The following is a 20680-nucleotide window of genomic DNA, read 5'->3' as shown; positions in this document are numbered from 1 at the left end:
AGCCGAGCAAAGTTTTAACAGCACCTCACAGTCTTGTTCAGCGCAGTAACAGGAGAAACTAAAACACAGATGGAGTATTTTTGTTTCCACCACTTTAAAAACAGAATGGTCTGGCATGTTTCTTTTGCTTCCGAAAGAATGGTTTGTCAGTGATGACAGTATTTTCTTTATCTTTTTAACATATAAAGCACCATAATTTTTCCTTGGGTTCCGTGAGCGTTGTTTCAGTTTTGCAATTCCTCCAAGCGCAGAAGCCAAAGGAAAAACATTGGCAGCTACTGCGTGTCACACTGCAAATAATCTTCCCACATAGAAGTATAATGTCATTTTTTTCCTTTCCATCTGACAAATACAAAAAAAAAAAAAGCATAGTTTTCAAAATAGACAAAAACACAAACTTGCAAACTCAGCTGTTTTTAAAACAAAAATAGACATTTAGCATTCAAACAACCACTCTGAATGAGTTCCCGCCAGCCATCTTCCCATCAGGAAAGATGACCAAGTCATCAAATGGTGGCAGCATCTGCAGAGAGCAGCACTGCCAACAGCAGTCCTAATGAGACAAAAACCCTAAAATTCATCATCGTGGAAGGTGAGTATGGACACTTTCGAGCACATTTCTCCCTTTGCATTCTGCAGAAATGATCCCAGAAAATATAGTCCTACCTTGACAAATCAAAGATTTCAGCAACATTGTAATCACTATTCCTTCAACAAATTGTGAACATGTTTGTCAAAATCCAATGTAAACTACTTGTAGAAATCAAGTAGTAATAATTAATATGCCTGTTTGCCAATGTCCTATTCTAAAGAAAAATAATTTTACAATTCTTTTCTCTCAAATTGTAACATTTCTTGATGCCTTATATTGGCTATCTTGATTCTTTTGGATGTCCTTTTGGTAAGCCGAGCAAAGTTTTAACAGCACCTCACAGTCTTGTTCAGCGCAGTAACAGGAGAAACTAAAACACAGATGGAGTATTTTTGTTTCCACCACTTTAAAAACAGAATGGTCTGGCATGTTTCTTTTGCTTCCGAAAGAATGGTTTGTCAGTGATGACAGTATTTTCTTTATCTTTTTAACATATAAAGCACCATAATTTTTCCATGGGTTCCGTGAGCGTTGTTTCAGTTTTGCAATTCCTCCAAGCGCAGAAGCCAAAGGAAAAACATTGGCAGCTACTGCGTGTCACACTGCAAATAATCTTCCCACATAGAAGTATAATGTCATTTTTTTCCTTTCCATCTGACAAATACAAAAAAAAAAAAGCATAGATTTCAAGATAGACATAAACACAAACTTGCAAACTCAGCTGTTTTTAAAACAAAAATAGACATTTAGCATTCAAACAACCACTCTGAATGAATTCCCGCCAGCCATCTTCCCATCAGGAAAGATGACCAAGTCATCAAATGGTGGCAGCATCTGCAGAGAGCAGTACTGCCAACAGCAGTCCTAATGAGACAAGAACCCTAAAATTCATCACCGTGGAAGGTGAGCATGAACACTTTCGAGCACATTTCTCCCTTTGCATTCTACAGAAATGATCCCTGAAAATATAGTCCTACCTTGACAAATCAAAGATTTCAGCAACATTTTAATCACTATTCCTTCAACAAATTGTGAACATGTTTGTCAAAATCCAATGTAAACTACTTGTAGAAATCAAGTAGTAATAATTAATATGCCTGTTTGCCAATGTCCTATTCTAAAGAAAAATAATTTTGCAATTCTTTTCTCTCAAATTGTAACATTTCTTGATGCCTTATATTGGCTATCTTGATTCTTTTGGATGTCCTTTTGGTAAGCCGAGCAAAGTTTTAACAGCACCTCACAGTCTTGTTCAGCGCAGTAACAGGAGAAACTAAAACACAGATGGAGTATTTTTGTTTCCACCACTTTAAAAACAGAATGGTCTGGCATGTTTCTTTTGCTTCCGAAAGAATGGTTTGTCAGTGATGACAGTATTTTCTTTATCTTTTTAACATATAAAGCACCATAATTTTTCCTTGGGTTCCGTGAGCGTTGTTTCAGTTTTGCAATTCCTCCAAGCGCAGAAGCCAAAGGAAAAACATTGGCAGCTACTGCGTGTCACACTGCAAATAATCTTCCCACATAGAAGTATAATGTCATTTTTTTCCTTTCCATCTGACAAATACAAAAAAAAAAAAAAAAAGCATAGTTTTCAAAATAGACAAAAACACAAACTTGCAAACTCAGCTGTTTTTAAAACAAAAATAGACATTTAGCATTCAAACAACCACTCTGAATGAGTTCCCGCCAGCCATCTTCCCATCAGGAAAGATGACCAAGTCATCAAATGGTGGCAGCATCTGCAGAGAGCAGCACTGCCAACAGCAGTCCTAATGAGACAAGAACCCTAAAATTCATCATCGTGGAAGGTGAGTATGGACACTTTCGAGCACATTTCTCCCTTTGCATTCTACAGAAATGATCCCTGAAAATATAGTCCTACCTTGACAAATCAAAGATTTCAGCAACATTTTAATCACTATTCCTTCAACAAATTGTGAACATGTTTGTCAAAATCCAATGTAAACTACTTGTAGAAATCAAGTAGTAATAATTAATATGCCTGTTTGCCAATGTCCTATTCTAAAGAAAAATAATTTTGCAATTCTTTTCTCTCAAATTGTAACATTTCTTGATGCCTTATATTGGCTATCTTGATTCTTTTGGATGTCCTTTTGGTAAGCCGAGCAAAGTTTTAACAGCACCTCACAGTCTTGTTCAGCGCAGTAACAGGAGAAACTAAAACACAGATGGAGTATTTTTGTTTCCACCACTTTAAAAACAGAATGGTCTGGCATGTTTCTTTTGCTTCCGAAAGAATGGTTTGTCAGTGATGACAGTATTTTCTTTATCTTTTTAACATATAAAGCACCATAATTTTTCCTTGGGTTCCGTGAGCGTTGTTTCAGTTTTGCAATTCCTCCAAGCGCAGAAGCCAAAGGAAAAACATTGGCAGCTACTGCGTGTCACACTGCAAATAATCTTCCCACATAGAAGTATAATGTCATTTTTTTCCTTTCCATCTGACAAATACAAAAAAAAAAAAAAAAAGCATAGTTTTCAAAATAGACAAAAACACAAACTTGCAAACTCAGCTGTTTTTAAAACAAAAATAGACATTTAGCATTCAAACAACCACTCTGAATGAGTTCCCGCCAGCCATCTTCCCATCAGGAAAGATGACCAAGTCATCAAATGGTGGCAGCATCTGCAGAGAGCAGCACTGCCAACAGCAGTCCTAATGAGACAAAAACCCTAAAATTCATCATCGTGGAAGGTGAGTATGGACACTTTCGAGCACATTTCTCCCTTTGCATTCTACAGAAATGATCCCTGAAAATATAGTCCTACCTTGACAAATCAAAGATTTCAGCAACATTTTAATCACTATTCCTTCAACAAATTGTGAACATGTTTGTCAAAATCCAATGTAAACTACTTGTAGAAATCAAGTAGTAATAATTAATATGCCTGTTTGCCAATGTCCTATTCTAAAGAAAAATAATTTTGCAATTCTTTTCTCTCAAATTGTAACATTTCTTGATGCCTTATATTGGCTATCTTGATTCTTTTGGATGTCCTTTTGGTAAGCCGAGCAAAGTTTTAACAGCACCTCACAGTCTTGTTCAGCGCAGTAACAGGAGAAACTAAAACACAGATGGAGTATTTTTGTTTCCACCACTTTAAAAACAGAATGGTCTGGCATGTTTCTTTTGCTTCCGAAAGAATGGTTTGTCAGTGATGACAGTATTTTCTTTATCTTTTTAACATATAAAGCACCATAATTTTTCCTTGGGTTCCGTGAGCGTTGTTTCAGTTTTGCAATTCCTCCAAGCGCAGAAGCCAAAGGAAAAACATTGGCAGCTACTGCGTGTCACACTGCAAATAATCTTCCCACATAGAAGTATAATGTCATTTTTTTCCTTTCCATCTGACAAATACAAAAAAAAAAAAAAAGCATAGTTTTCAAAATAGACAAAAACACAAACTTGCAAACTCAGCTGTTTTTAAAACAAAAATAGACATTTAGCATTCAAACAACCACTCTGAATGAGTTCCCGCCAGCCATCTTCCCATCAGGAAAGATGACCAAGTCATCAAATGGTGGCAGCATCTGCAGAGAGCAGCACTGCCAACAGCAGTCCTAATGAGACAAGAACCCTAAAATTCATCATCGTGGAAGGTGAGTATGGACACTTTCGAGCACATTTCTCCCTTTGCATTCTACAGAAATGATCCCTGAAAATATAGTCCTACCTTGACAAATCAAAGATTTCAGCAACATTTTAATCACTATTCCTTCAACAAATTGTGAACATGTTTGTCAAAATCCAATGTAAACTACTTGTAGAAATCAAGTAGTAATAATTAATATGCCTGTTTGCCAATGTCCTATTCTAAAGAAAAATAATTTTGCAATTCTTTTCTCTCAAATTGTAACATTTCTTGATGCCTTATATTGGCTATCTTGATTCTTTTGGATGTCCTTTTGGTAAGCCGAGCAAAGTTTTAACAGCACCTCACAGTCTTGTTCAGCGCAGTAACAGGAGAAACTAAAACACAGATGGAGTATTTTTGTTTCCACCACTTTAAAAACAGAATGGTCTGGCATGTTTCTTTTGCTTCCGAAAGAATGGTTTGTCAGTGATGACAGTATTTTCTTTATCTTTTTAACATATAAAGCACCATAATTTTTCCTTGGGTTCCGTGAGCGTTGTTTCAGTTTTGCAATTCCTCCAAGCGCAGAAGCCAAAGGAAAAACATTGGCAGCTACTGCGTGTCACACTGCAAATAATCTTCCCACATAGAAGTATAATGTCATTTTTTTCCTTTCCATCTGACAAATACAAAAAAAAAAAAAAAAAGCATAGTTTTCAAAATAGACAAAAACACAAACTTGCAAACTCAGCTGTTTTTAAAACAAAAATAGACATTTAGCATTCAAACAACCACTCTGAATGAGTTCCCGCCAGCCATCTTCCCATCAGGAAAGATGACCAAGTCATCAAATGGTGGCAGCATCTGCAGAGAGCAGCACTGCCAACAGCAGTCCTAATGAGACAAAAACCCTAAAATTCATAATCGTGGAAGGTGAGTATGGACACTTTCGAGCACATTTCTCCCTTTGCATTCTGCAGAAATGATCCCAGAAAATATAGTCCTACCTTGACAAATCAAAGATTTCAGCAACATTGTAATCACTATTCCTTCAACAAATTGTGAACATGTTTGTCAAAATCCAATGTAAACTACTTGTAGAAATCAAGTAGTAATAATTAATATGCCTGTTTGCCAATGTCCTATTCTAAAGAAAAATAATTTTGCAATTCTTTTCTCTCAAATTGTAACATTTCTTGATGCCTTATATTGGCTATCTTGATTCTTTTGGATGTCCTTTTGGTAAGCCGAGCAAAGTTTTAACAGCACCTCACAGTCTTGTTCAGCGCAGTAACAGGAGAAACTAAAACACAGATGGAGTATTTTTGTTTCCACCACTTTAAAAACAGAATGGTCTGGCATGTTTCTTTTGCTTCCGAAAGAATGGTTTGTCAGTGATGACAGTATTTTCTTTATCTTTTTAACATATAAAGCACCATAATTTTTCCATGGGTTCCGTGAGCGTTGTTTCAGTTTTGCAATTCCTCCAAGCGCAGAAGCCAAAGGAAAAACATTGGCAGCTACTGCGTGTCACACTGCAAATAATCTTCCCACATAGAAGTATAATGTCATTTTTTTCCTTTCCATCTGACAAATACAAAAAAAAAAAAGCATAGATTTCAAGATAGACATAAACACAAACTTGCAAACTCAGCTGTTTTTAAAACAAAAATAGACATTTAGCATTCAAACAACCACTCTGAATGAGTTCCCGCCAGCCATCTTCCCATCAGGAAAGATGACCAAGTCATCAAATGGTGGCAGCATCTGCAGAGAGCAGTACTGCCAACAGCAGTCCTAATGAGACAAGAACCCTAAAATTCATCACCGTGGAAGGTGAGCATGAACACTTTCGAGCACATTTCTCCCTTTGCATTCTACAGAAATGATCCCTGAAAATATAGTCCTACCTTGACAAATCAAAGATTTCAGCAACATTTTAATCACTATTCCTTCAACAAATTGTGAACATGTTTGTCAAAATCCAATGTAAACTACTTGTAGAAATCAAGTAGTAATAATTAATATGCCTGTTTGCCAATGTCCTATTCTAAAGAAAAATAATTTTGCAATTCTTTTCTCTCAAATTGTAACATTTCTTGATGCCTTATATTGGCTATCTTGATTCTTTTGGATGTCCTTTTGGTAAGCCGAGCAAAGTTTTAACAGCACCTCACAGTCTTGTTCAGCGCAGTAACAGGAGAAACTAAAACACAGATGGAGTATTTTTGTTTCCACCACTTTAAAAACAGAATGGTCTGGCATGTTTCTTTTGCTTCCGAAAGAATGGTTTGTCAGTGATGACAGTATTTTCTTTATCTTTTTAACATATAAAGCACCATAATTTTTCCTTGGGTTCCGTGAGCGTTGTTTCAGTTTTGCAATTCCTCCAAGCGCAGAAGCCAAAGGAAAAACATTGGCAGCTACTGCGTGTCACACTGCAAATAATCTTCCCACATAGAAGTATAATGTCATTTTTTTCCTTTCCATCTGACAAATACAAAAAAAAAAAAAAAAAGCATAGTTTTCAAAATAGACAAAAACACAAACTTGCAAACTCAGCTGTTTTTAAAACAAAAATAGACATTTAGCATTCAAACAACCACTCTGAATGAGTTCCCGCCAGCCATCTTCCCATCAGGAAAGATGACCAAGTCATCAAATGGTGGCAGCATCTGCAGAGAGCAGCACTGCCAACAGCAGTCCTAATGAGACAAGAACCCTAAAATTCATCATCGTGGAAGGTGAGTATGGACACTTTCGAGCACATTTCTCCCTTTGCATTCTACAGAAATGATCCCTGAAAATATAGTCCTACCTTGACAAATCAAAGATTTCAGCAACATTTTAATCACTATTCCTTCAACAAATTGTGAACATGTTTGTCAAAATCCAATGTAAACTACTTGTAGAAATCAAGTAGTAATAATTAATATGCCTGTTTGCCAATGTCCTATTCTAAAGAAAAATAATTTTGCAATTCTTTTCTCTCAAATTGTAACATTTCTTGATGCCTTATATTGGCTATCTTGATTCTTTTGGATGTCCTTTTGGTAAGCCGAGCAAAGTTTTAACAGCACCTCACAGTCTTGTTCAGCGCAGTAACAGGAGAAACTAAAACACAGATGGAGTATTTTTGTTTCCACCACTTTAAAAACAGAATGGTCTGGCATGTTTCTTTTGCTTCCGAAAGAATGGTTTGTCAGTGATGACAGTATTTTCTTTATCTTTTTAACATATAAAGCACCATAATTTTTCCTTGGGTTCCGTGAGCGTTGTTTCAGTTTTGCAATTCCTCCAAGCGCAGAAGCCAAAGGAAAAACATTGGCAGCTACTGCGTGTCACACTGCAAATAATCTTCCCACATAGAAGTATAATGTCATTTTTTTCCTTTCCATCTGACAAATACAAAAAAAAAAAAAAAAAGCATAGTTTTCAAAATAGACAAAAACACAAACTTGCAAACTCAGCTGTTTTTAAAACAAAAATAGACATTTAGCATTCAAACAACCACTCTGAATGAGTTCCCGCCAGCCATCTTCCCATCAGGAAAGATGACCAAGTCATCAAATGGTGGCAGCATCTGCAGAGAGCAGCACTGCCAACAGCAGTCCTAATGAGACAAAAACCCTAAAATTCATCATCGTGGAAGGTGAGTATGGACACTTTCGAGCACATTTCTCCCTTTGCATTCTACAGAAATGATCCCTGAAAATATAGTCCTACCTTGACAAATCAAAGATTTCAGCAACATTTTAATCACTATTCCTTCAACAAATTGTGAACATGTTTGTCAAAATCCAATGTAAACTACTTGTAGAAATCAAGTAGTAATAATTAATATGCCTGTTTGCCAATGTCCTATTCTAAAGAAAAATAATTTTGCAATTCTTTTCTCTCAAATTGTAACATTTCTTGATGCCTTATATTGGCTATCTTGATTCTTTTGGATGTCCTTTTGGTAAGCCGAGCAAAGTTTTAACAGCACCTCACAGTCTTGTTCAGCGCAGTAACAGGAGAAACTAAAACACAGATGGAGTATTTTTGTTTCCACCACTTTAAAAACAGAATGGTCTGGCATGTTTCTTTTGCTTCCGAAAGAATGGTTTGTCAGTGATGACAGTATTTTCTTTATCTTTTTAACATATAAAGCACCATAATTTTTCCTTGGGTTCCGTGAGCGTTGTTTCAGTTTTGCAATTCCTCCAAGCGCAGAAGCCAAAGGAAAAACATTGGCAGCTACTGCGTGTCACACTGCAAATAATCTTCCCACATAGAAGTATAATGTCATTTTTTTCCTTTCCATCTGACAAATACAAAAAAAAAAAAAAAAAGCATAGTTTTCAAAATAGACAAAAACACAAACTTGCAAACTCAGCTGTTTTTAAAACAAAAATAGACATTTAGCATTCAAACAACCACTCTGAATGAGTTCCCGCCAGCCATCTTCCCATCAGGAAAGATGACCAAGTCATCAAATGGTGGCAGCATCTGCAGAGAGCAGCACTGCCAACAGCAGTCCTAATGAGACAAAAACCCTAAAATTCATCATCGTGGAAGGTGAGTATGGACACTTTTGAGCACATTTCTCCCTTTGCATTCTACAGAAATGATCCCTGAAAATATAGTCCTACCTTGACAAATCAAAGATTTCAGCAACATTTTAATCACTATTCCTTCAACAAATTGTGAACATGTTTGTCAAAATCCAATGTAAACTACTTGTAGAAATCAAGTAGTAATAATTAATATGCCTGTTTGCCAATGTCCTATTCTAAAGAAAAATAATTTTGCAATTCTTTTCTCTCAAATTGTAACATTTCTTGATGCCTTATATTGGCTATCTTGATTCTTTTGGATGTCCTTTTGGTAAGCCGAGCAAAGTTTTAACAGCACCTCACAGTCTTGTTCAGCGCAGTAACAGGAGAAACTAAAACACAGATGGAGTATTTTTGTTTCCACCACTTTAAAAACAGAATGGTCTGGCATGTTTCTTTTGCTTCCGAAAGAATGGTTTGTCAGTGATGACAGTATTTTCTTTATCTTTTTAACATATAAAGCACCATAATTTTTCCTTGGGTTCCGTGAGCGTTGTTTCAGTTTTGCAATTCCTCCAAGCGCAGAAGCCAAAGGAAAAACATTGGCAGCTACTGCGTGTCACACTGCAAATAATCTTCCCACATAGAAGTATAATGTCATTTTTTTCCTTTCCATCTGACAAATACAAAAAAAAAAAGCATAGATTTCAAGATAGACATAAACACAAACTTGCAAACTCAGCTGTTTTTAAAACAAAAATAGACATTTAGCATTCAAACAACCACTCTGAATGAGTTCCCGCCAGCCATCTTCCCATCAGGAAAGATGACCAAGTCATCAAATGGTGGCAGCATCTGCAGAGAGCAGCACTGCCAACAGCAGTCCTAATGAGACAAGAACCCTAAAATTCATCACCGTGGAAGGTGAGCATGAACACTTTCGAGCACATTTCTCCCTTTGCATTCTACAGAAATGATCCCTGAAAATATAGTCCTACCTTGACAAATCAAAGATTTCAGCAACATTTTAATCACTATTCCTTCAACAAATTGTGAACATGTTTGTCAAAATCCAATGTAAACTACTTGTAGAAATCAAGTAGTAATAATTAATATGCCTGTTTGCCAATGTCCTATTCTAAAGAAAAATAATTTTGCAATTCTTTTCTCTCAAATTGTAACATTTCTTGATGCCTTATATTGGCTATCTTGATTCTTTTGGATGTCCTTTTGGTAAGCCGAGCAAAGTTTTAACAGCACCTCACAGTCTTGTTCAGCGCAGTAACAGGAGAAACTAAAACACAGATGGAGTATTTTTGTTTCCACCACTTTAAAAACAGAATGGTCTGGCATGTTTCTTTTGCTTCCGAAAGAATGGTTTGTCAGTGATGACAGTATTTTCTTTATCTTTTTAACATATAAAGCACCATAATTTTTCCTTGGGTTCCGTGAGCGTTGTTTCAGTTTTGCAATTCCTCCAAGCGCAGAAGCCAAAGGAAAAACATTGGCAGCTACTGCGTGTCACACTGCAAATAATCTTCCCACATAGAAGTATAATGTCATTTTTTTCCTTTCCATCTGACAAATACAAAAAAAAAAAGCATAGATTTCAAGATAGACATAAACACAAACTTGCAAACTCAGCTGTTTTTAAAACAAAAATAGACATTTAGCATTCAAACAACCACTCTGAATGAGTTCCCGCCAGCCATCTTCCCATCAGGAAAGATGACCAAGTCATCAAATGGTGGCAGCATCTGCAGAGAGCAGCACTGCCAACAGCAGTCCTAATGAGACAAGAACCCTAAAATTCATCACCGTGGAAGGTGAGCATGAACACTTTCGAGCACATTTCTCCCTTTGCATTCTACAGAAATGATCCCTGAAAATATAGTCCTACCTTGACAAATCAAAGATTTCAGCAACATTTTAATCACTATTCCTTCAACAAATTGTGAACATGTTTGTCAAAATCCAATGTAAACTACTTGTAGAAATCAAGTAGTAATAATTAATATGCCTGTTTGCCAATGTCCTATTCTAAAGAAAAATAATTTTGCAATTCTTTTCTCTCAAATTGTAACATTTCTTGATGCCTTATATTGGCTATCTTGATTCTTTTGGATGTCCTTTTGGTAAGCCGAGCAAAGTTTTAACAGCACCTCACAGTCTTGTTCAGCGCAGTAACAGGAGAAACTAAAACACAGATGGAGTATTTTTGTTTCCACCACTTTAAAAACAGAATGGTCTGGCATGTTTCTTTTGCTTCCGAAAGAATGGTTTGTCAGTGATGACAGTATTTTCTTTATCTTTTTAACATATAAAGCACCATAATTTTTCCTTGGGTTCCGTGAGCGTTGTTTCAGTTTTGCAATTCCTCCAAGCGCAGAAGCCAAAGGAAAAACATTGGCAGCTACTGCGTGTCACACTGCAAATAATCTTCCCACATAGAAGTATAATGTCATTTTTTTCCTTTCCATCTGACAAATACAAAAAAAAAAAAAAAAAGCATAGTTTTCAAAATAGACAAAAACACAAACTTGCAAACTCAGCTGTTTTTAAAACAAAAATAGACATTTAGCATTCAAACAACCACTCTGAATGAGTTCCCGCCAGCCATCTTCCCATCAGGAAAGATGACCAAGTCATCAAATGGTGGCAGCATCTGCAGAGAGCAGCACTGCCAACAGCAGTCCTAATGAGACAAGAACCCTAAAATTCATCATCGTGGAAGGTGAGTATGGACACTTTCGAGCACATTTCTCCCTTTGCATTCTATAGAAATGATCCCTGAAAATATAGTCCTACCTTGACAAATCAAAGATTTCAGCAACATTTTAATCACTATTCCTTCAACAAATTGTGAACATGTTTGTCAAAATCCAATGTAAACTACTTGTAGAAATCAAGTAGTAATAATTAATATGCCTGTTTGCCAATGTCCTATTCTAAAGAAAAATAATTTTGCAATTCTTTTCTCTCAAATTGTAACATTTCTTGATGCCTTATATTGGCTATCTTGATTCTTTTGGATGTCCTTTTGGTAAGCCGAGCAAAGTTTTAACAGCACCTCACAGTCTTGTTCAGCGCAGTAACAGGAGAAACTAAAACACAGATGGAGTATTTTTGTTTCCACCACTTTAAAAACAGAATGGTCTGGCATGTTTCTTTTGCTTCCGAAAGAATGGTTTGTCAGTGATGACAGTATTTTCTTTATCTTTTTAACATATAAAGCACCATAATTTTTCCTTGGGTTCCGTGAGCGTTGTTTCAGTTTTGCAATTCCTCCAAGCGCAGAAGCCAAAGGAAAAACATTGGCAGCTACTGCGTGTCACACTGCAAATAATCTTCCCACATAGAAGTATAATGTCATTTTTTTCCTTTCCATCTGACAAATACAAAAAAAAAAAAAAAGCATAGTTTTCAAAATAGACAAAAACACAAACTTGCAAACTCAGCTGTTTTTAAAACAAAAATAGACATTTAGCATTCAAACAACCACTCTGAATGAGTTCCCGCCAGCCATCTTCCCATCAGGAAAGATGACCAAGTCATCAAATGGTGGCAGCATCTGCAGAGAGCAGCACTGCCAACAGCAGTCCTAATGAGACAAGAACCCTAAAATTCATCATCGTGGAAGGTGAGTATGGACACTTTCGAGCACATTTCTCCCTTTGCATTCTACAGAAATGATCCCTGAAAATATAGTCCTACCTTGACAAATCAAAGATTTCAGCAACATTTTAATCACTATTCCTTCAACAAATTGTGAACATGTTTGTCAAAATCCAATGTAAACTACTTGTAGAAATCAAGTAGTAATAATTAATATGCCTGTTTGCCAATGTCCTATTCTAAAGAAAAATAATTTTGCAATTCTTTTCTCTCAAATTGTAACATTTCTTGATGCCTTATATTGGCTATCTTGATTCTTTTGGATGTCCTTTTGGTAAGCCGAGCAAAGTTTTAACAGCACCTCACAGTCTTGTTCAGCGCAGTAACAGGAGAAACTAAAACACAGATGGAGTATTTTTGTTTCCACCACTTTAAAAACAGAATGGTCTGGCATGTTTCTTTTGCTTCCGAAAGAATGGTTTGTCAGTGATGACAGTATTTTCTTTATCTTTTTAACATATAAAGCACCATAATTTTTCCTTGGGTTCCGTGAGCGTTGTTTCAGTTTTGCAATTCCTCCAAGCGCAGAAGCCAAAGGAAAAACATTGGCAGCTACTGCGTGTCACACTGCAAATAATCTTCCCATATAGAAGTATAATGTCATTTTTTTCCTTTCCATCTGACAAATACAAAAAAAAAAAAAAAGCATAGTTTTCAAAATAGACAAAAACACAAACTTGCAAACTCAGCTGTTTTTAAAACAAAAATAGACATTTAGCATTTAAACAACCACTCTGAATGAGTTCCCGCCAGCCATCTTCCCATCAGGAAAGATGACCAAGTCATCAAATGGTGGCAGCATCTGCAGAGAGCAGCACTGCCAACAGCAGTCCTAATGAGACAAGAACCCTAAAATTCATCATCGTGGAAGGTGAGTATGGACACGTTCGAGCACATTTCTCCCTTTGCATTCTACAGAAATGATCCCTGAAAATATAGTCCTACCTTGACAAATCAAAGATTTCAGCAACATTTTAATCACTATTCCTTCAACAAATTGTGAACATGTTTGTCAAAATCCAATGTAAACTACTTGTAGAAATCAAGTAGTAATAATTAATATGCCTGTTTGCCAATGTCCTATTCTAAAGAAAAATAATTTTGCAATTCTTTTCTCTCAAATTGTAACATTTCTTGATGCCTTATATTGGCTATCTTGATTCTTTTGGATGTCCTTTTGGTAAGCCGAGCAAAGTTTTAACAGCACCTCACAGTCTTGTTCAGCGCAGTAACAGGAGAAACTAAAACACAGATGGAGTATTTTTGTTTCCACCACTTTAAAAACAGAATGGTCTGGCATGTTTCTTTTGCTTCCGAAAGAATGGTTTGTCAGTGATGACAGTATTTTCTTTATCTTTTTAACATATAAAGCACCATAATTTTTCCTTGGGTTCCGTGAGCGTTGTTTCAGTTTTGCAATTCCTCCAAGCGCAGAAGCCAAAGGAAAAACATTGGCAGCTACTGCGTGTCACACTGCAAATAATCTTCCCACATAGAAGTATAATGTCATTTTTTTCCTTTCCATCTGACAAATAAAAAAAAAAAAAAAAAAAGCATAGTTTTCAAAATAGACAAAAACACAAACTTGCAAACTCAGCTGTTTTTAAAACAAAAATAGACATTTAGCATTCAAACAACCACTCTGAATGAGTTCCCGCCAGCCATCTTCCCATCAGGAAAGATGACCAAGTCATCAAATGGTGGCAGCATCTGCAGAGAGCAGCACTGCCAACAGCAGTCCTAATGAGACAAGAACCCTAAAATTCATCATCGTGGAAGGTGAGTATGGACACTTTCGAGCACATTTCTCCCTTTGCATTCTATAGAAATGATCCCTGAAAATATAGTCCTACCTTGACAAATCAAAGATTTCAGCAACATTTTAATCACTATTCCTTCAACAAATTGTGAACATGTTTGTCAAAATCCAATGTAAACTACTTGTAGAAATCAAGTAGTAATAATTAATATGCCTGTTTGCCAATGTCCTATTCTAAAGAAAAATAATTTTGCAATTCTTTTCTCTCAAATTGTAACATTTCTTGATGCCTTATATTGGCTATCTTGATTCTTTTGGATGTCCTTTTGGTAAGCCGAGCAAAGTTTTAACAGCACCTCACAGTCTTGTTCAGCGCAGTAACAGGAGAAACTAAAACACAGATGGAGTATTTTTGTTTCCACCACTTTAAAAACAGAATGGTCTGGCATGTTTCTTTTGCTTCCGAAAGAATGGTTTGTCAGTGATGACAGTATTTTCTTTATCTTTTTAACATATAAAGCACCATAATTTTTCCTTGGGTTCCGTGAGCGTTGTTTCAGTTTTGCAATTCCTCCAAGCGCAGAAGCCAAAGGAAAAACATTGGCAGCTACTGCGTGTCACACTGCAAATAATCTTCCCATATAGAAGTATAATGTCATTTTTTTCCTTTCCATCTGACAAATACAAAAAAAAAAAAAAAGCATAGTTTTCAAAATAGACAAAAACACAAACTTGCAAACTCAGCTGTTTTTAAAACAAAAATAGACATTTATCATTTAAACAACCACTCTGAATGAGTTCCCGCCAGCCATCTTCCCATCAGGAAAGATGACCAAGTCATCAAATGGTGGCAGCATCTGCAGAGAGCAGCACTGCCAACAGCAGTCCTAATGAGACAAGAACCCTAAAATTCATCATCGTGGAAGGTGAGTATGGACACGTTCGAGCACATTTCTCCCTTTGCATTCTACAGAAATGATCCCTGAAAATATAGTCCTACCTTGACAAATCAAAGATTTCAGCAACATTTTAATCACTATTCCTTCAACAAATTGTGAACATGTTTGTCAAAATCCAATGTAAACTACTTGTAGAAATCAAGTAGTAATAATTAATATGCCTGTTTGCCAATGTCCTATTCTAAAGAAAAATAATTTTGCAATTCTTTTCTCTCAAATTGTAACATTTCTTGATGCCTTATATTGGCTATCTTGATTCTTTTGGATGTCCTTTTGGTAAGCCGAGCAAAGTTTTAACAGCACCTCACAGTCTTGTTCAGCGCAGTAACAGGAGAAACTAAAACACAGATGGAGTATTTTTGTTTCCACCACTTTAAAAACAGAATGGTCTGGCATGTTTCTTTTGCTTCCGAAAGAATGGTTTGTCAGTGATGACAGTATTTTCTTTATCTTTTTAACATATAAAGCACCATAATTTTTCCTTGGGTTCCGTGAGCGTTGTTTCAGTTTTGCAATTCCTCCAAGCGCAGAAGCCAAAGGAAAAACATTGGCAGCTACTGCGTGTCACACTGCAAATAATCTTCCCATATAGAAGTATAATGTCATTTTTTTCCTTTCCATCTGACAAATACAAAAAAAAAAAAAAAGCATAGTTTTCAAAATAGACAAAAACACAAACTTGCAAACTCAGCTGTTTTTAAAACAAAAATAGACATTTATCATTTAAACAACCACTCTGAATGAGTTCCCGCCAGCCATCTTCCCATCAGGAAAGATGACCAAGTCATCAAATGGTGGCAGCATCTGCAGAGAGCAGCACTGCCAACAGCAGTCCTAATGAGACAAGAACCCTAAAATTCATCATCGTGGAAGGTGAGTATGGACACGTTCGAGCACATTTCTCCCTTTGCATTCTACAGAAATGATCCCTGAAAATATAGTCCTACCTTGACAAATCAAAGATTTCAGCAACATTTTAATCACTATTCCTTCAACAAATTGTGAACATGTTTGTCAAAATCCAATGTAAACTACTTGTAGAAATCAAGTAGTAATAATTAATATGCCTGTTTGCCAATGTCCTATTCTAAAGAAAAATAATTTTGCAATTCTTTTCTCTCAAATTGTAACATTTCTTGATGCCTTATATTGGCTATCTTGATTCTTTTGGATGTCCTTTTGGTAAGCCGAGCAAAGTTTTAACAGCACCTCACAGTCTTGTTCAGCGCAGTAACAGGAGAAACTAAAACACAGATGGAGTATTTTTGTTTCCACCACTTTAAAAACAGAATGGTCTGGCATGTTTCTTTTGCTTCCGAAAGAATGGTTTGTCAGTGATGACAGTATTTTCTTTATCTTTTTAACATATAAAGCACCATAATTTTTCCTTGGGTTCCGTGAGCGTTGTTTCAGTTTTGCAATTCCTCCAAGCGCAGAAGCCAAAGGAAAAACATTGGCAGCTACTGCGTGTCACACTGCAAATAATCTTCCCACATAGAAGTATAATGTCATTTTTTTCCTTTCCATCTGACAAATACAAAAAAAAAAAAAAAAAAGCATAGTTTTCAAAATAGACAAAAACACAAACTTGCAAACTCAGCTGTTTTTAAAACAAAAATAGACATTTAGCATTCAAACAACCACTCTGAATGAGTTCCCGCCAGCCATCTTCCCATCAGGAAAGATGACCAAGTCATCAAATGGTGGCAGCATCTGCAGAGAGCAGCACTGCCAACAGCAGTCCTAATGAGACAAGAACCCTAAAATTCATCATCGTGGAAGGTGAGTATGGACACTTTCGAGCACATTTCTCCCTTTGCATTCTACAGAAATGATCCCTGAAAATATAGTCCTACCTTGACAAATCAAAGATTTCAGCAACATTTTAATCACTATTCCTTCAACAAATTGTGAACATGTTTGTCAAAATCCAATGTAAACTACTTGTAGAAATCAAGTAGTAATAATTAATATGCCTGTTTGCCAATGTCCTATTCTAAAGAAAAATAATTTTGCAATTCTTTTCTCTCAAATTGTAACATTTCTTGATGCCTTATATTGGCTATCTTGATTCTTTTGGATGTCCTTTTGGTAAGCCGAGCAAAGTTTTAACAGCACCTCACAGTCTTGTTCAGCGCAGTAACAGGAGAAACTAAAACACAGATGGAGTATTTTTGTTTCCACCACTTTAAAAACAGAATGGTCTGGCATGTTTCTTTTGCTTCCGAAAGAATGGTTTGTCAGTGATGACAGTATTTTCTTTATCTTTTTAACATATAAAGCACCATAATTTTTCCTTGGGTTCCGTGAGCGTTGTTTCAGTTTTGCAATTCCTCCAAGCGCAGAAGCCAAAGGAAAAACATTGGCAGCTACTGCGTGTCACACTGCAAATAATCTTCCCACATAGAAGTATAATGTCATTTTTTTCCTTTCCATCTGACAAATACAAAAAAAAAAAAAAGCATAGTTTTCAAAATAGACAAAAACACAAACTTGCAAACTCAGCTGTTTTTAAAACAAAAATAGACATTTAGCATTCAAACAACCACTCTGAATGAGTTCCCGCCAGCCATCTTCCCATCAGGAAAGATGACCAAGTCATCAAATGGTGGCAGCATCTGCAGAGAGCAGCACTGCCAACAGCAGTCCTAATGAGACAAGAACCCTAAAATTCATCATCGTGAAAGGTGAGCATGGACACTTTCGAGCACATTTCTCCCTTTGCATTCTACAGAAATGATCCCTGAAAATATAGTCCTACCTTGACAAATCAAAGATTTCAGCAACATTTTAATCACTATTCCTTCAACAAATTGTGAACATGTTTGTCAAAATCCAATGTAAACTACTTGTAGAAATCAAGTAGTAATAATTAATATGCCTGGTTGCCAATGTCCTATTCTAAAGAAAAATAATTTTGCAATTCTTTTCTCTCAAATTGTAACATTTCTTGATGCCTTATATTGGCTATCTTGATTCTTTTGGATGTCCTTTTGGTAAGCCGAGCAAAGTTTTAACAGCACCTCACAGTCTTGTTCAGCGCAGTAACAGGAGAAACTAAAACACAGATGGAGTATTTTTGTTTCCACCACTTTAAAAACAGAATGGTCTGGCATGTTTCTTTTGCTTCCGAAAGAATGGTTTGTCAGTGATGACAGTATTTTCTTTATCTTTTTAACATATAAAGCACCATAATTTTTCCTTGGGTTCCGTGAGCGTTGTTTCAGTTTTGCAATTCCTCCAAGCGCAGAAGCCAAAGGAAAAACATTGGCAGCTACTGCGTGTCACACTGCAAATAATCTTCCCACATAGAAGTATAATGTCATTTTTTTCCATTCCATCTGACAAATACAAAAAAAAAAAAAAAGCATATTTTCAAAATAGACAAAAACACAAACTTGCAAACTCAGCTGTTTTTAAAACAAAAATAGACATTTAGCATTCAAACAACCACTCTGAATGAGTTCCCGCCAGCCATCTTCCCATCAGGAAAGATGACCAAGTCATCAAATGGTGGCAGCATCTGCAGAGAGCAGCACTGCCAACAGCAGTCCTAATGAGACAAGAACCCTAAAATTCATCATCGTGGAAGGTGAGTATGGACACTTTCGAGCACATTTCTCCCTTTGCATTCTACAGAAAAGATCCCTGAAAATATAGTCCTACCTTGACAAATCAAAGATTTCAGCAACATTTTAATCACTATTCCTTCAACAAATTGTGAACATGTTTGTCAAAATCCAATGTAAACTACTTGTAGAAATCAAGTAGTAATAATTAATATGCCTGTTTGCCAATGTCCTATTCAAAAGAAAAATAATTTTGCAATTCTTTTCTCTCAAATTGTAACATTTCTTGATGCCTTATATTGGCTATCTTGATTCTTTTGGATGTCCTTTTGGTAAGCCGAGCAAAGTTTTAACAGCACCTCACAGTCTTGTTCAGCGCAGTAACAGGAGAAACTAAAACACAGATGGAGTATTTTTGTTTCCACCACTTTAAAAACAGAATGGTCTGGCATGTTTCTTTTGCTTCCGAAAGAATGGTTTGTCAGTGATGACAGTATTTTCTTTATCTTTTTAACATATAAAGCACCATAATTTTTCCTTGGGTTCCGTGAGCGTTGTTTCAGTTTTGCAATTCCTCCAAGCGCAGAAGCCAAAGGAAAAACATTGGCAGCTACTGCGTGTCACACTGCAAATAATCTTCCCACATAGAAGTATAATGTCATTTTTTTCCTTTCCATCTGACAAATACAAAAAAAAAAAAAGCATAGTTTTCAAAATAGACTTAAACACAAACTTGCAAACTCAGCTGTTTTTAAAACAAAAATAAACATTTAGCATTCAAACAACCACTCTGAATGAGTTCCCGCCAGCCATCTTCCCATCAGGAAAGATGACCAAGTCATCAAATGGTGGCAGCATCTGCAGAGAGCAGCACTGCCAACAGCAGTCCTAATGAGACAAGAACCCTAAAATTCATCATCGTGGAAGGTGAGTATGGACACTTTCGAGCACATTTCTCCCTTTGCATTCTACAGAAATGATCCCTGAAAATATAGTCCTACCTTGACAAATCAAAGATTTCAGTAACATTTTAATCACTATTCCTTCAACAAATTGTGAACATGTTTGTCAAAATCCAATGTAAGCTACTTGTAGAAATCAAGTAGTAATAATTAATATGCCTGTTTGCCAATGTCCTATTCTAAAGAAAAATAATTTTGCAATTCTTTTCTCTCAAATTGTAACATTTCTTGATGCCTTATATTGGCTATCTTGATTCTTTTGGATGTCCTTTTGGTAAGCCGAGCAAAGTTTTAACAGCACCTCACAGTCTTGTTCAGCGCAGTAACAGGAGAAACTAAAACACAGATGGAGTATTTTTGTTTCCACCACTTTAAAAACAGAATGGTCTGGCATGTTTCTTTTGCTTCTGAAAGAATGGTTTGTCAGTGATGACAGTATTTTCTTTATCTTTTTAACATATAAAGCACCATAATTTTTCCTTGGGTTCCGTGAGCGTTGTTTCAGTTTTGCAATTCCTCCAAGCGCAGAAGCCAAAGGAAAAACATTGGCAGCTACTGCGTGTCACACTGCAAATAATCTTCCCACATAGAAGTATAATGTCATTTTTTTCCTTTCCATCTGACAAATACAAAAAAAAAAAAAAGCATAGTTTTCAAAATAGACAAAAACACAAACTTGCAAACTCAGCTGTTTTTAAAACAAAAATAGACATTTAGCATTCAAACAACCACTCTGAATGAGTTCCCACCAGCCATCTTCCCATCAGGAAAGATGACCAAGTCATCAAATGGTGGCAGCATCTGCAGAGAGCAGCACTGCCAACAGCAGTCCTAATGAGACAAGAACCCTAAAATTCATCATCGTGGAAGGTGAGTATGGACACTTTCGAGCACATTTCTCCCTTTGCATTCTACAGAAATGATCCCTGAAAATATAGTCCTAATTTGACAAATCAAAGATTTCAGCAACATTTTAATCACTATTCCTTCAACAAATTGTGAACATGTTTGTCAAAATCCAATGTA

General features: G+C 36.2%; 23 non-coding genes across 23 annotated transcripts; all 23 read right to left on the bottom strand.

Moving 5' to 3' along the window:
- Window positions 1–449: 449 nt before the first annotated feature.
- On the bottom strand, window positions 450–664 carry LOC143985149 (small nucleolar RNA U3). The gene has a single exon (XR_013275448.1). It is a non-coding gene; the product is annotated as a small nucleolar RNA U3 (small nucleolar RNA).
- Window positions 665–1352: 688 nt separating this feature from the next.
- LOC143985039 (small nucleolar RNA U3) lies at window positions 1353–1567 on the bottom strand. The gene has a single exon (XR_013275353.1). It is a non-coding gene; the product is annotated as a small nucleolar RNA U3 (small nucleolar RNA).
- A 693-nt stretch (window positions 1568–2260) lies between these two features.
- Window positions 2261–2475, bottom strand: LOC143984572 (small nucleolar RNA U3). The gene has a single exon (XR_013274950.1). It is a non-coding gene; the product is annotated as a small nucleolar RNA U3 (small nucleolar RNA).
- A 693-nt stretch (window positions 2476–3168) lies between these two features.
- Window positions 3169–3383, bottom strand: LOC143984876 (small nucleolar RNA U3). The gene has a single exon (XR_013275215.1). It is a non-coding gene; the product is annotated as a small nucleolar RNA U3 (small nucleolar RNA).
- Window positions 3384–4074: 691 nt separating this feature from the next.
- Window positions 4075–4289, bottom strand: LOC143984571 (small nucleolar RNA U3). The gene has a single exon (XR_013274949.1). It is a non-coding gene; the product is annotated as a small nucleolar RNA U3 (small nucleolar RNA).
- A 693-nt stretch (window positions 4290–4982) lies between these two features.
- On the bottom strand, window positions 4983–5197 carry LOC143985238 (small nucleolar RNA U3). Its single transcript, XR_013275522.1, has one exon. It is a non-coding gene; the product is annotated as a small nucleolar RNA U3 (small nucleolar RNA).
- A 688-nt stretch (window positions 5198–5885) lies between these two features.
- On the bottom strand, window positions 5886–6100 carry LOC143984937 (small nucleolar RNA U3). Its single transcript, XR_013275268.1, has one exon. It is a non-coding gene; the product is annotated as a small nucleolar RNA U3 (small nucleolar RNA).
- A 693-nt stretch (window positions 6101–6793) lies between these two features.
- On the bottom strand, window positions 6794–7008 carry LOC143984569 (small nucleolar RNA U3). The gene has a single exon (XR_013274947.1). It is a non-coding gene; the product is annotated as a small nucleolar RNA U3 (small nucleolar RNA).
- A 693-nt stretch (window positions 7009–7701) lies between these two features.
- LOC143984875 (small nucleolar RNA U3) lies at window positions 7702–7916 on the bottom strand. Its single transcript, XR_013275214.1, has one exon. It is a non-coding gene; the product is annotated as a small nucleolar RNA U3 (small nucleolar RNA).
- Window positions 7917–8609: 693 nt separating this feature from the next.
- Window positions 8610–8824, bottom strand: LOC143984835 (small nucleolar RNA U3). The gene has a single exon (XR_013275179.1). It is a non-coding gene; the product is annotated as a small nucleolar RNA U3 (small nucleolar RNA).
- A 687-nt stretch (window positions 8825–9511) lies between these two features.
- LOC143984957 (small nucleolar RNA U3) lies at window positions 9512–9726 on the bottom strand. The gene has a single exon (XR_013275285.1). It is a non-coding gene; the product is annotated as a small nucleolar RNA U3 (small nucleolar RNA).
- A 687-nt stretch (window positions 9727–10413) lies between these two features.
- LOC143984956 (small nucleolar RNA U3) lies at window positions 10414–10628 on the bottom strand. Its single transcript, XR_013275284.1, has one exon. It is a non-coding gene; the product is annotated as a small nucleolar RNA U3 (small nucleolar RNA).
- A 693-nt stretch (window positions 10629–11321) lies between these two features.
- On the bottom strand, window positions 11322–11536 carry LOC143984819 (small nucleolar RNA U3). Its single transcript, XR_013275166.1, has one exon. It is a non-coding gene; the product is annotated as a small nucleolar RNA U3 (small nucleolar RNA).
- A 691-nt stretch (window positions 11537–12227) lies between these two features.
- Window positions 12228–12442, bottom strand: LOC143984568 (small nucleolar RNA U3). The gene has a single exon (XR_013274946.1). It is a non-coding gene; the product is annotated as a small nucleolar RNA U3 (small nucleolar RNA).
- A 691-nt stretch (window positions 12443–13133) lies between these two features.
- LOC143984809 (small nucleolar RNA U3) lies at window positions 13134–13348 on the bottom strand. The gene has a single exon (XR_013275157.1). It is a non-coding gene; the product is annotated as a small nucleolar RNA U3 (small nucleolar RNA).
- A 693-nt stretch (window positions 13349–14041) lies between these two features.
- LOC143984818 (small nucleolar RNA U3) lies at window positions 14042–14256 on the bottom strand. The gene has a single exon (XR_013275165.1). It is a non-coding gene; the product is annotated as a small nucleolar RNA U3 (small nucleolar RNA).
- Window positions 14257–14947: 691 nt separating this feature from the next.
- LOC143984808 (small nucleolar RNA U3) lies at window positions 14948–15162 on the bottom strand. The gene has a single exon (XR_013275156.1). It is a non-coding gene; the product is annotated as a small nucleolar RNA U3 (small nucleolar RNA).
- Window positions 15163–15853: 691 nt separating this feature from the next.
- LOC143984807 (small nucleolar RNA U3) lies at window positions 15854–16068 on the bottom strand. The gene has a single exon (XR_013275155.1). It is a non-coding gene; the product is annotated as a small nucleolar RNA U3 (small nucleolar RNA).
- A 694-nt stretch (window positions 16069–16762) lies between these two features.
- LOC143984567 (small nucleolar RNA U3) lies at window positions 16763–16977 on the bottom strand. Its single transcript, XR_013274945.1, has one exon. It is a non-coding gene; the product is annotated as a small nucleolar RNA U3 (small nucleolar RNA).
- A 690-nt stretch (window positions 16978–17667) lies between these two features.
- LOC143985054 (small nucleolar RNA U3) lies at window positions 17668–17882 on the bottom strand. The gene has a single exon (XR_013275367.1). It is a non-coding gene; the product is annotated as a small nucleolar RNA U3 (small nucleolar RNA).
- A 690-nt stretch (window positions 17883–18572) lies between these two features.
- On the bottom strand, window positions 18573–18787 carry LOC143984985 (small nucleolar RNA U3). The gene has a single exon (XR_013275308.1). It is a non-coding gene; the product is annotated as a small nucleolar RNA U3 (small nucleolar RNA).
- A 689-nt stretch (window positions 18788–19476) lies between these two features.
- On the bottom strand, window positions 19477–19691 carry LOC143984566 (small nucleolar RNA U3). Its single transcript, XR_013274944.1, has one exon. It is a non-coding gene; the product is annotated as a small nucleolar RNA U3 (small nucleolar RNA).
- A 690-nt stretch (window positions 19692–20381) lies between these two features.
- On the bottom strand, window positions 20382–20596 carry LOC143984897 (small nucleolar RNA U3). Its single transcript, XR_013275233.1, has one exon. It is a non-coding gene; the product is annotated as a small nucleolar RNA U3 (small nucleolar RNA).
- Between the last annotated feature and the right edge of the window lie 84 nt (window positions 20597–20680).

This window comes from Lithobates pipiens, unplaced genomic scaffold (genome assembly GCF_037356315.1).
Source record: "Lithobates pipiens isolate NorthernLeopardFrog02 unplaced genomic scaffold, aLitPip1_a1.2 Scaffold_16, whole genome shotgun sequence".
NCBI classification, from domain to species: Eukaryota; Metazoa; Chordata; class Amphibia; order Anura; family Ranidae; genus Lithobates; species Lithobates pipiens.
The sequence above is the reverse complement of the archived record's forward strand: the minus strand, read 5'-3'. Positions and strand labels throughout refer to the sequence as shown.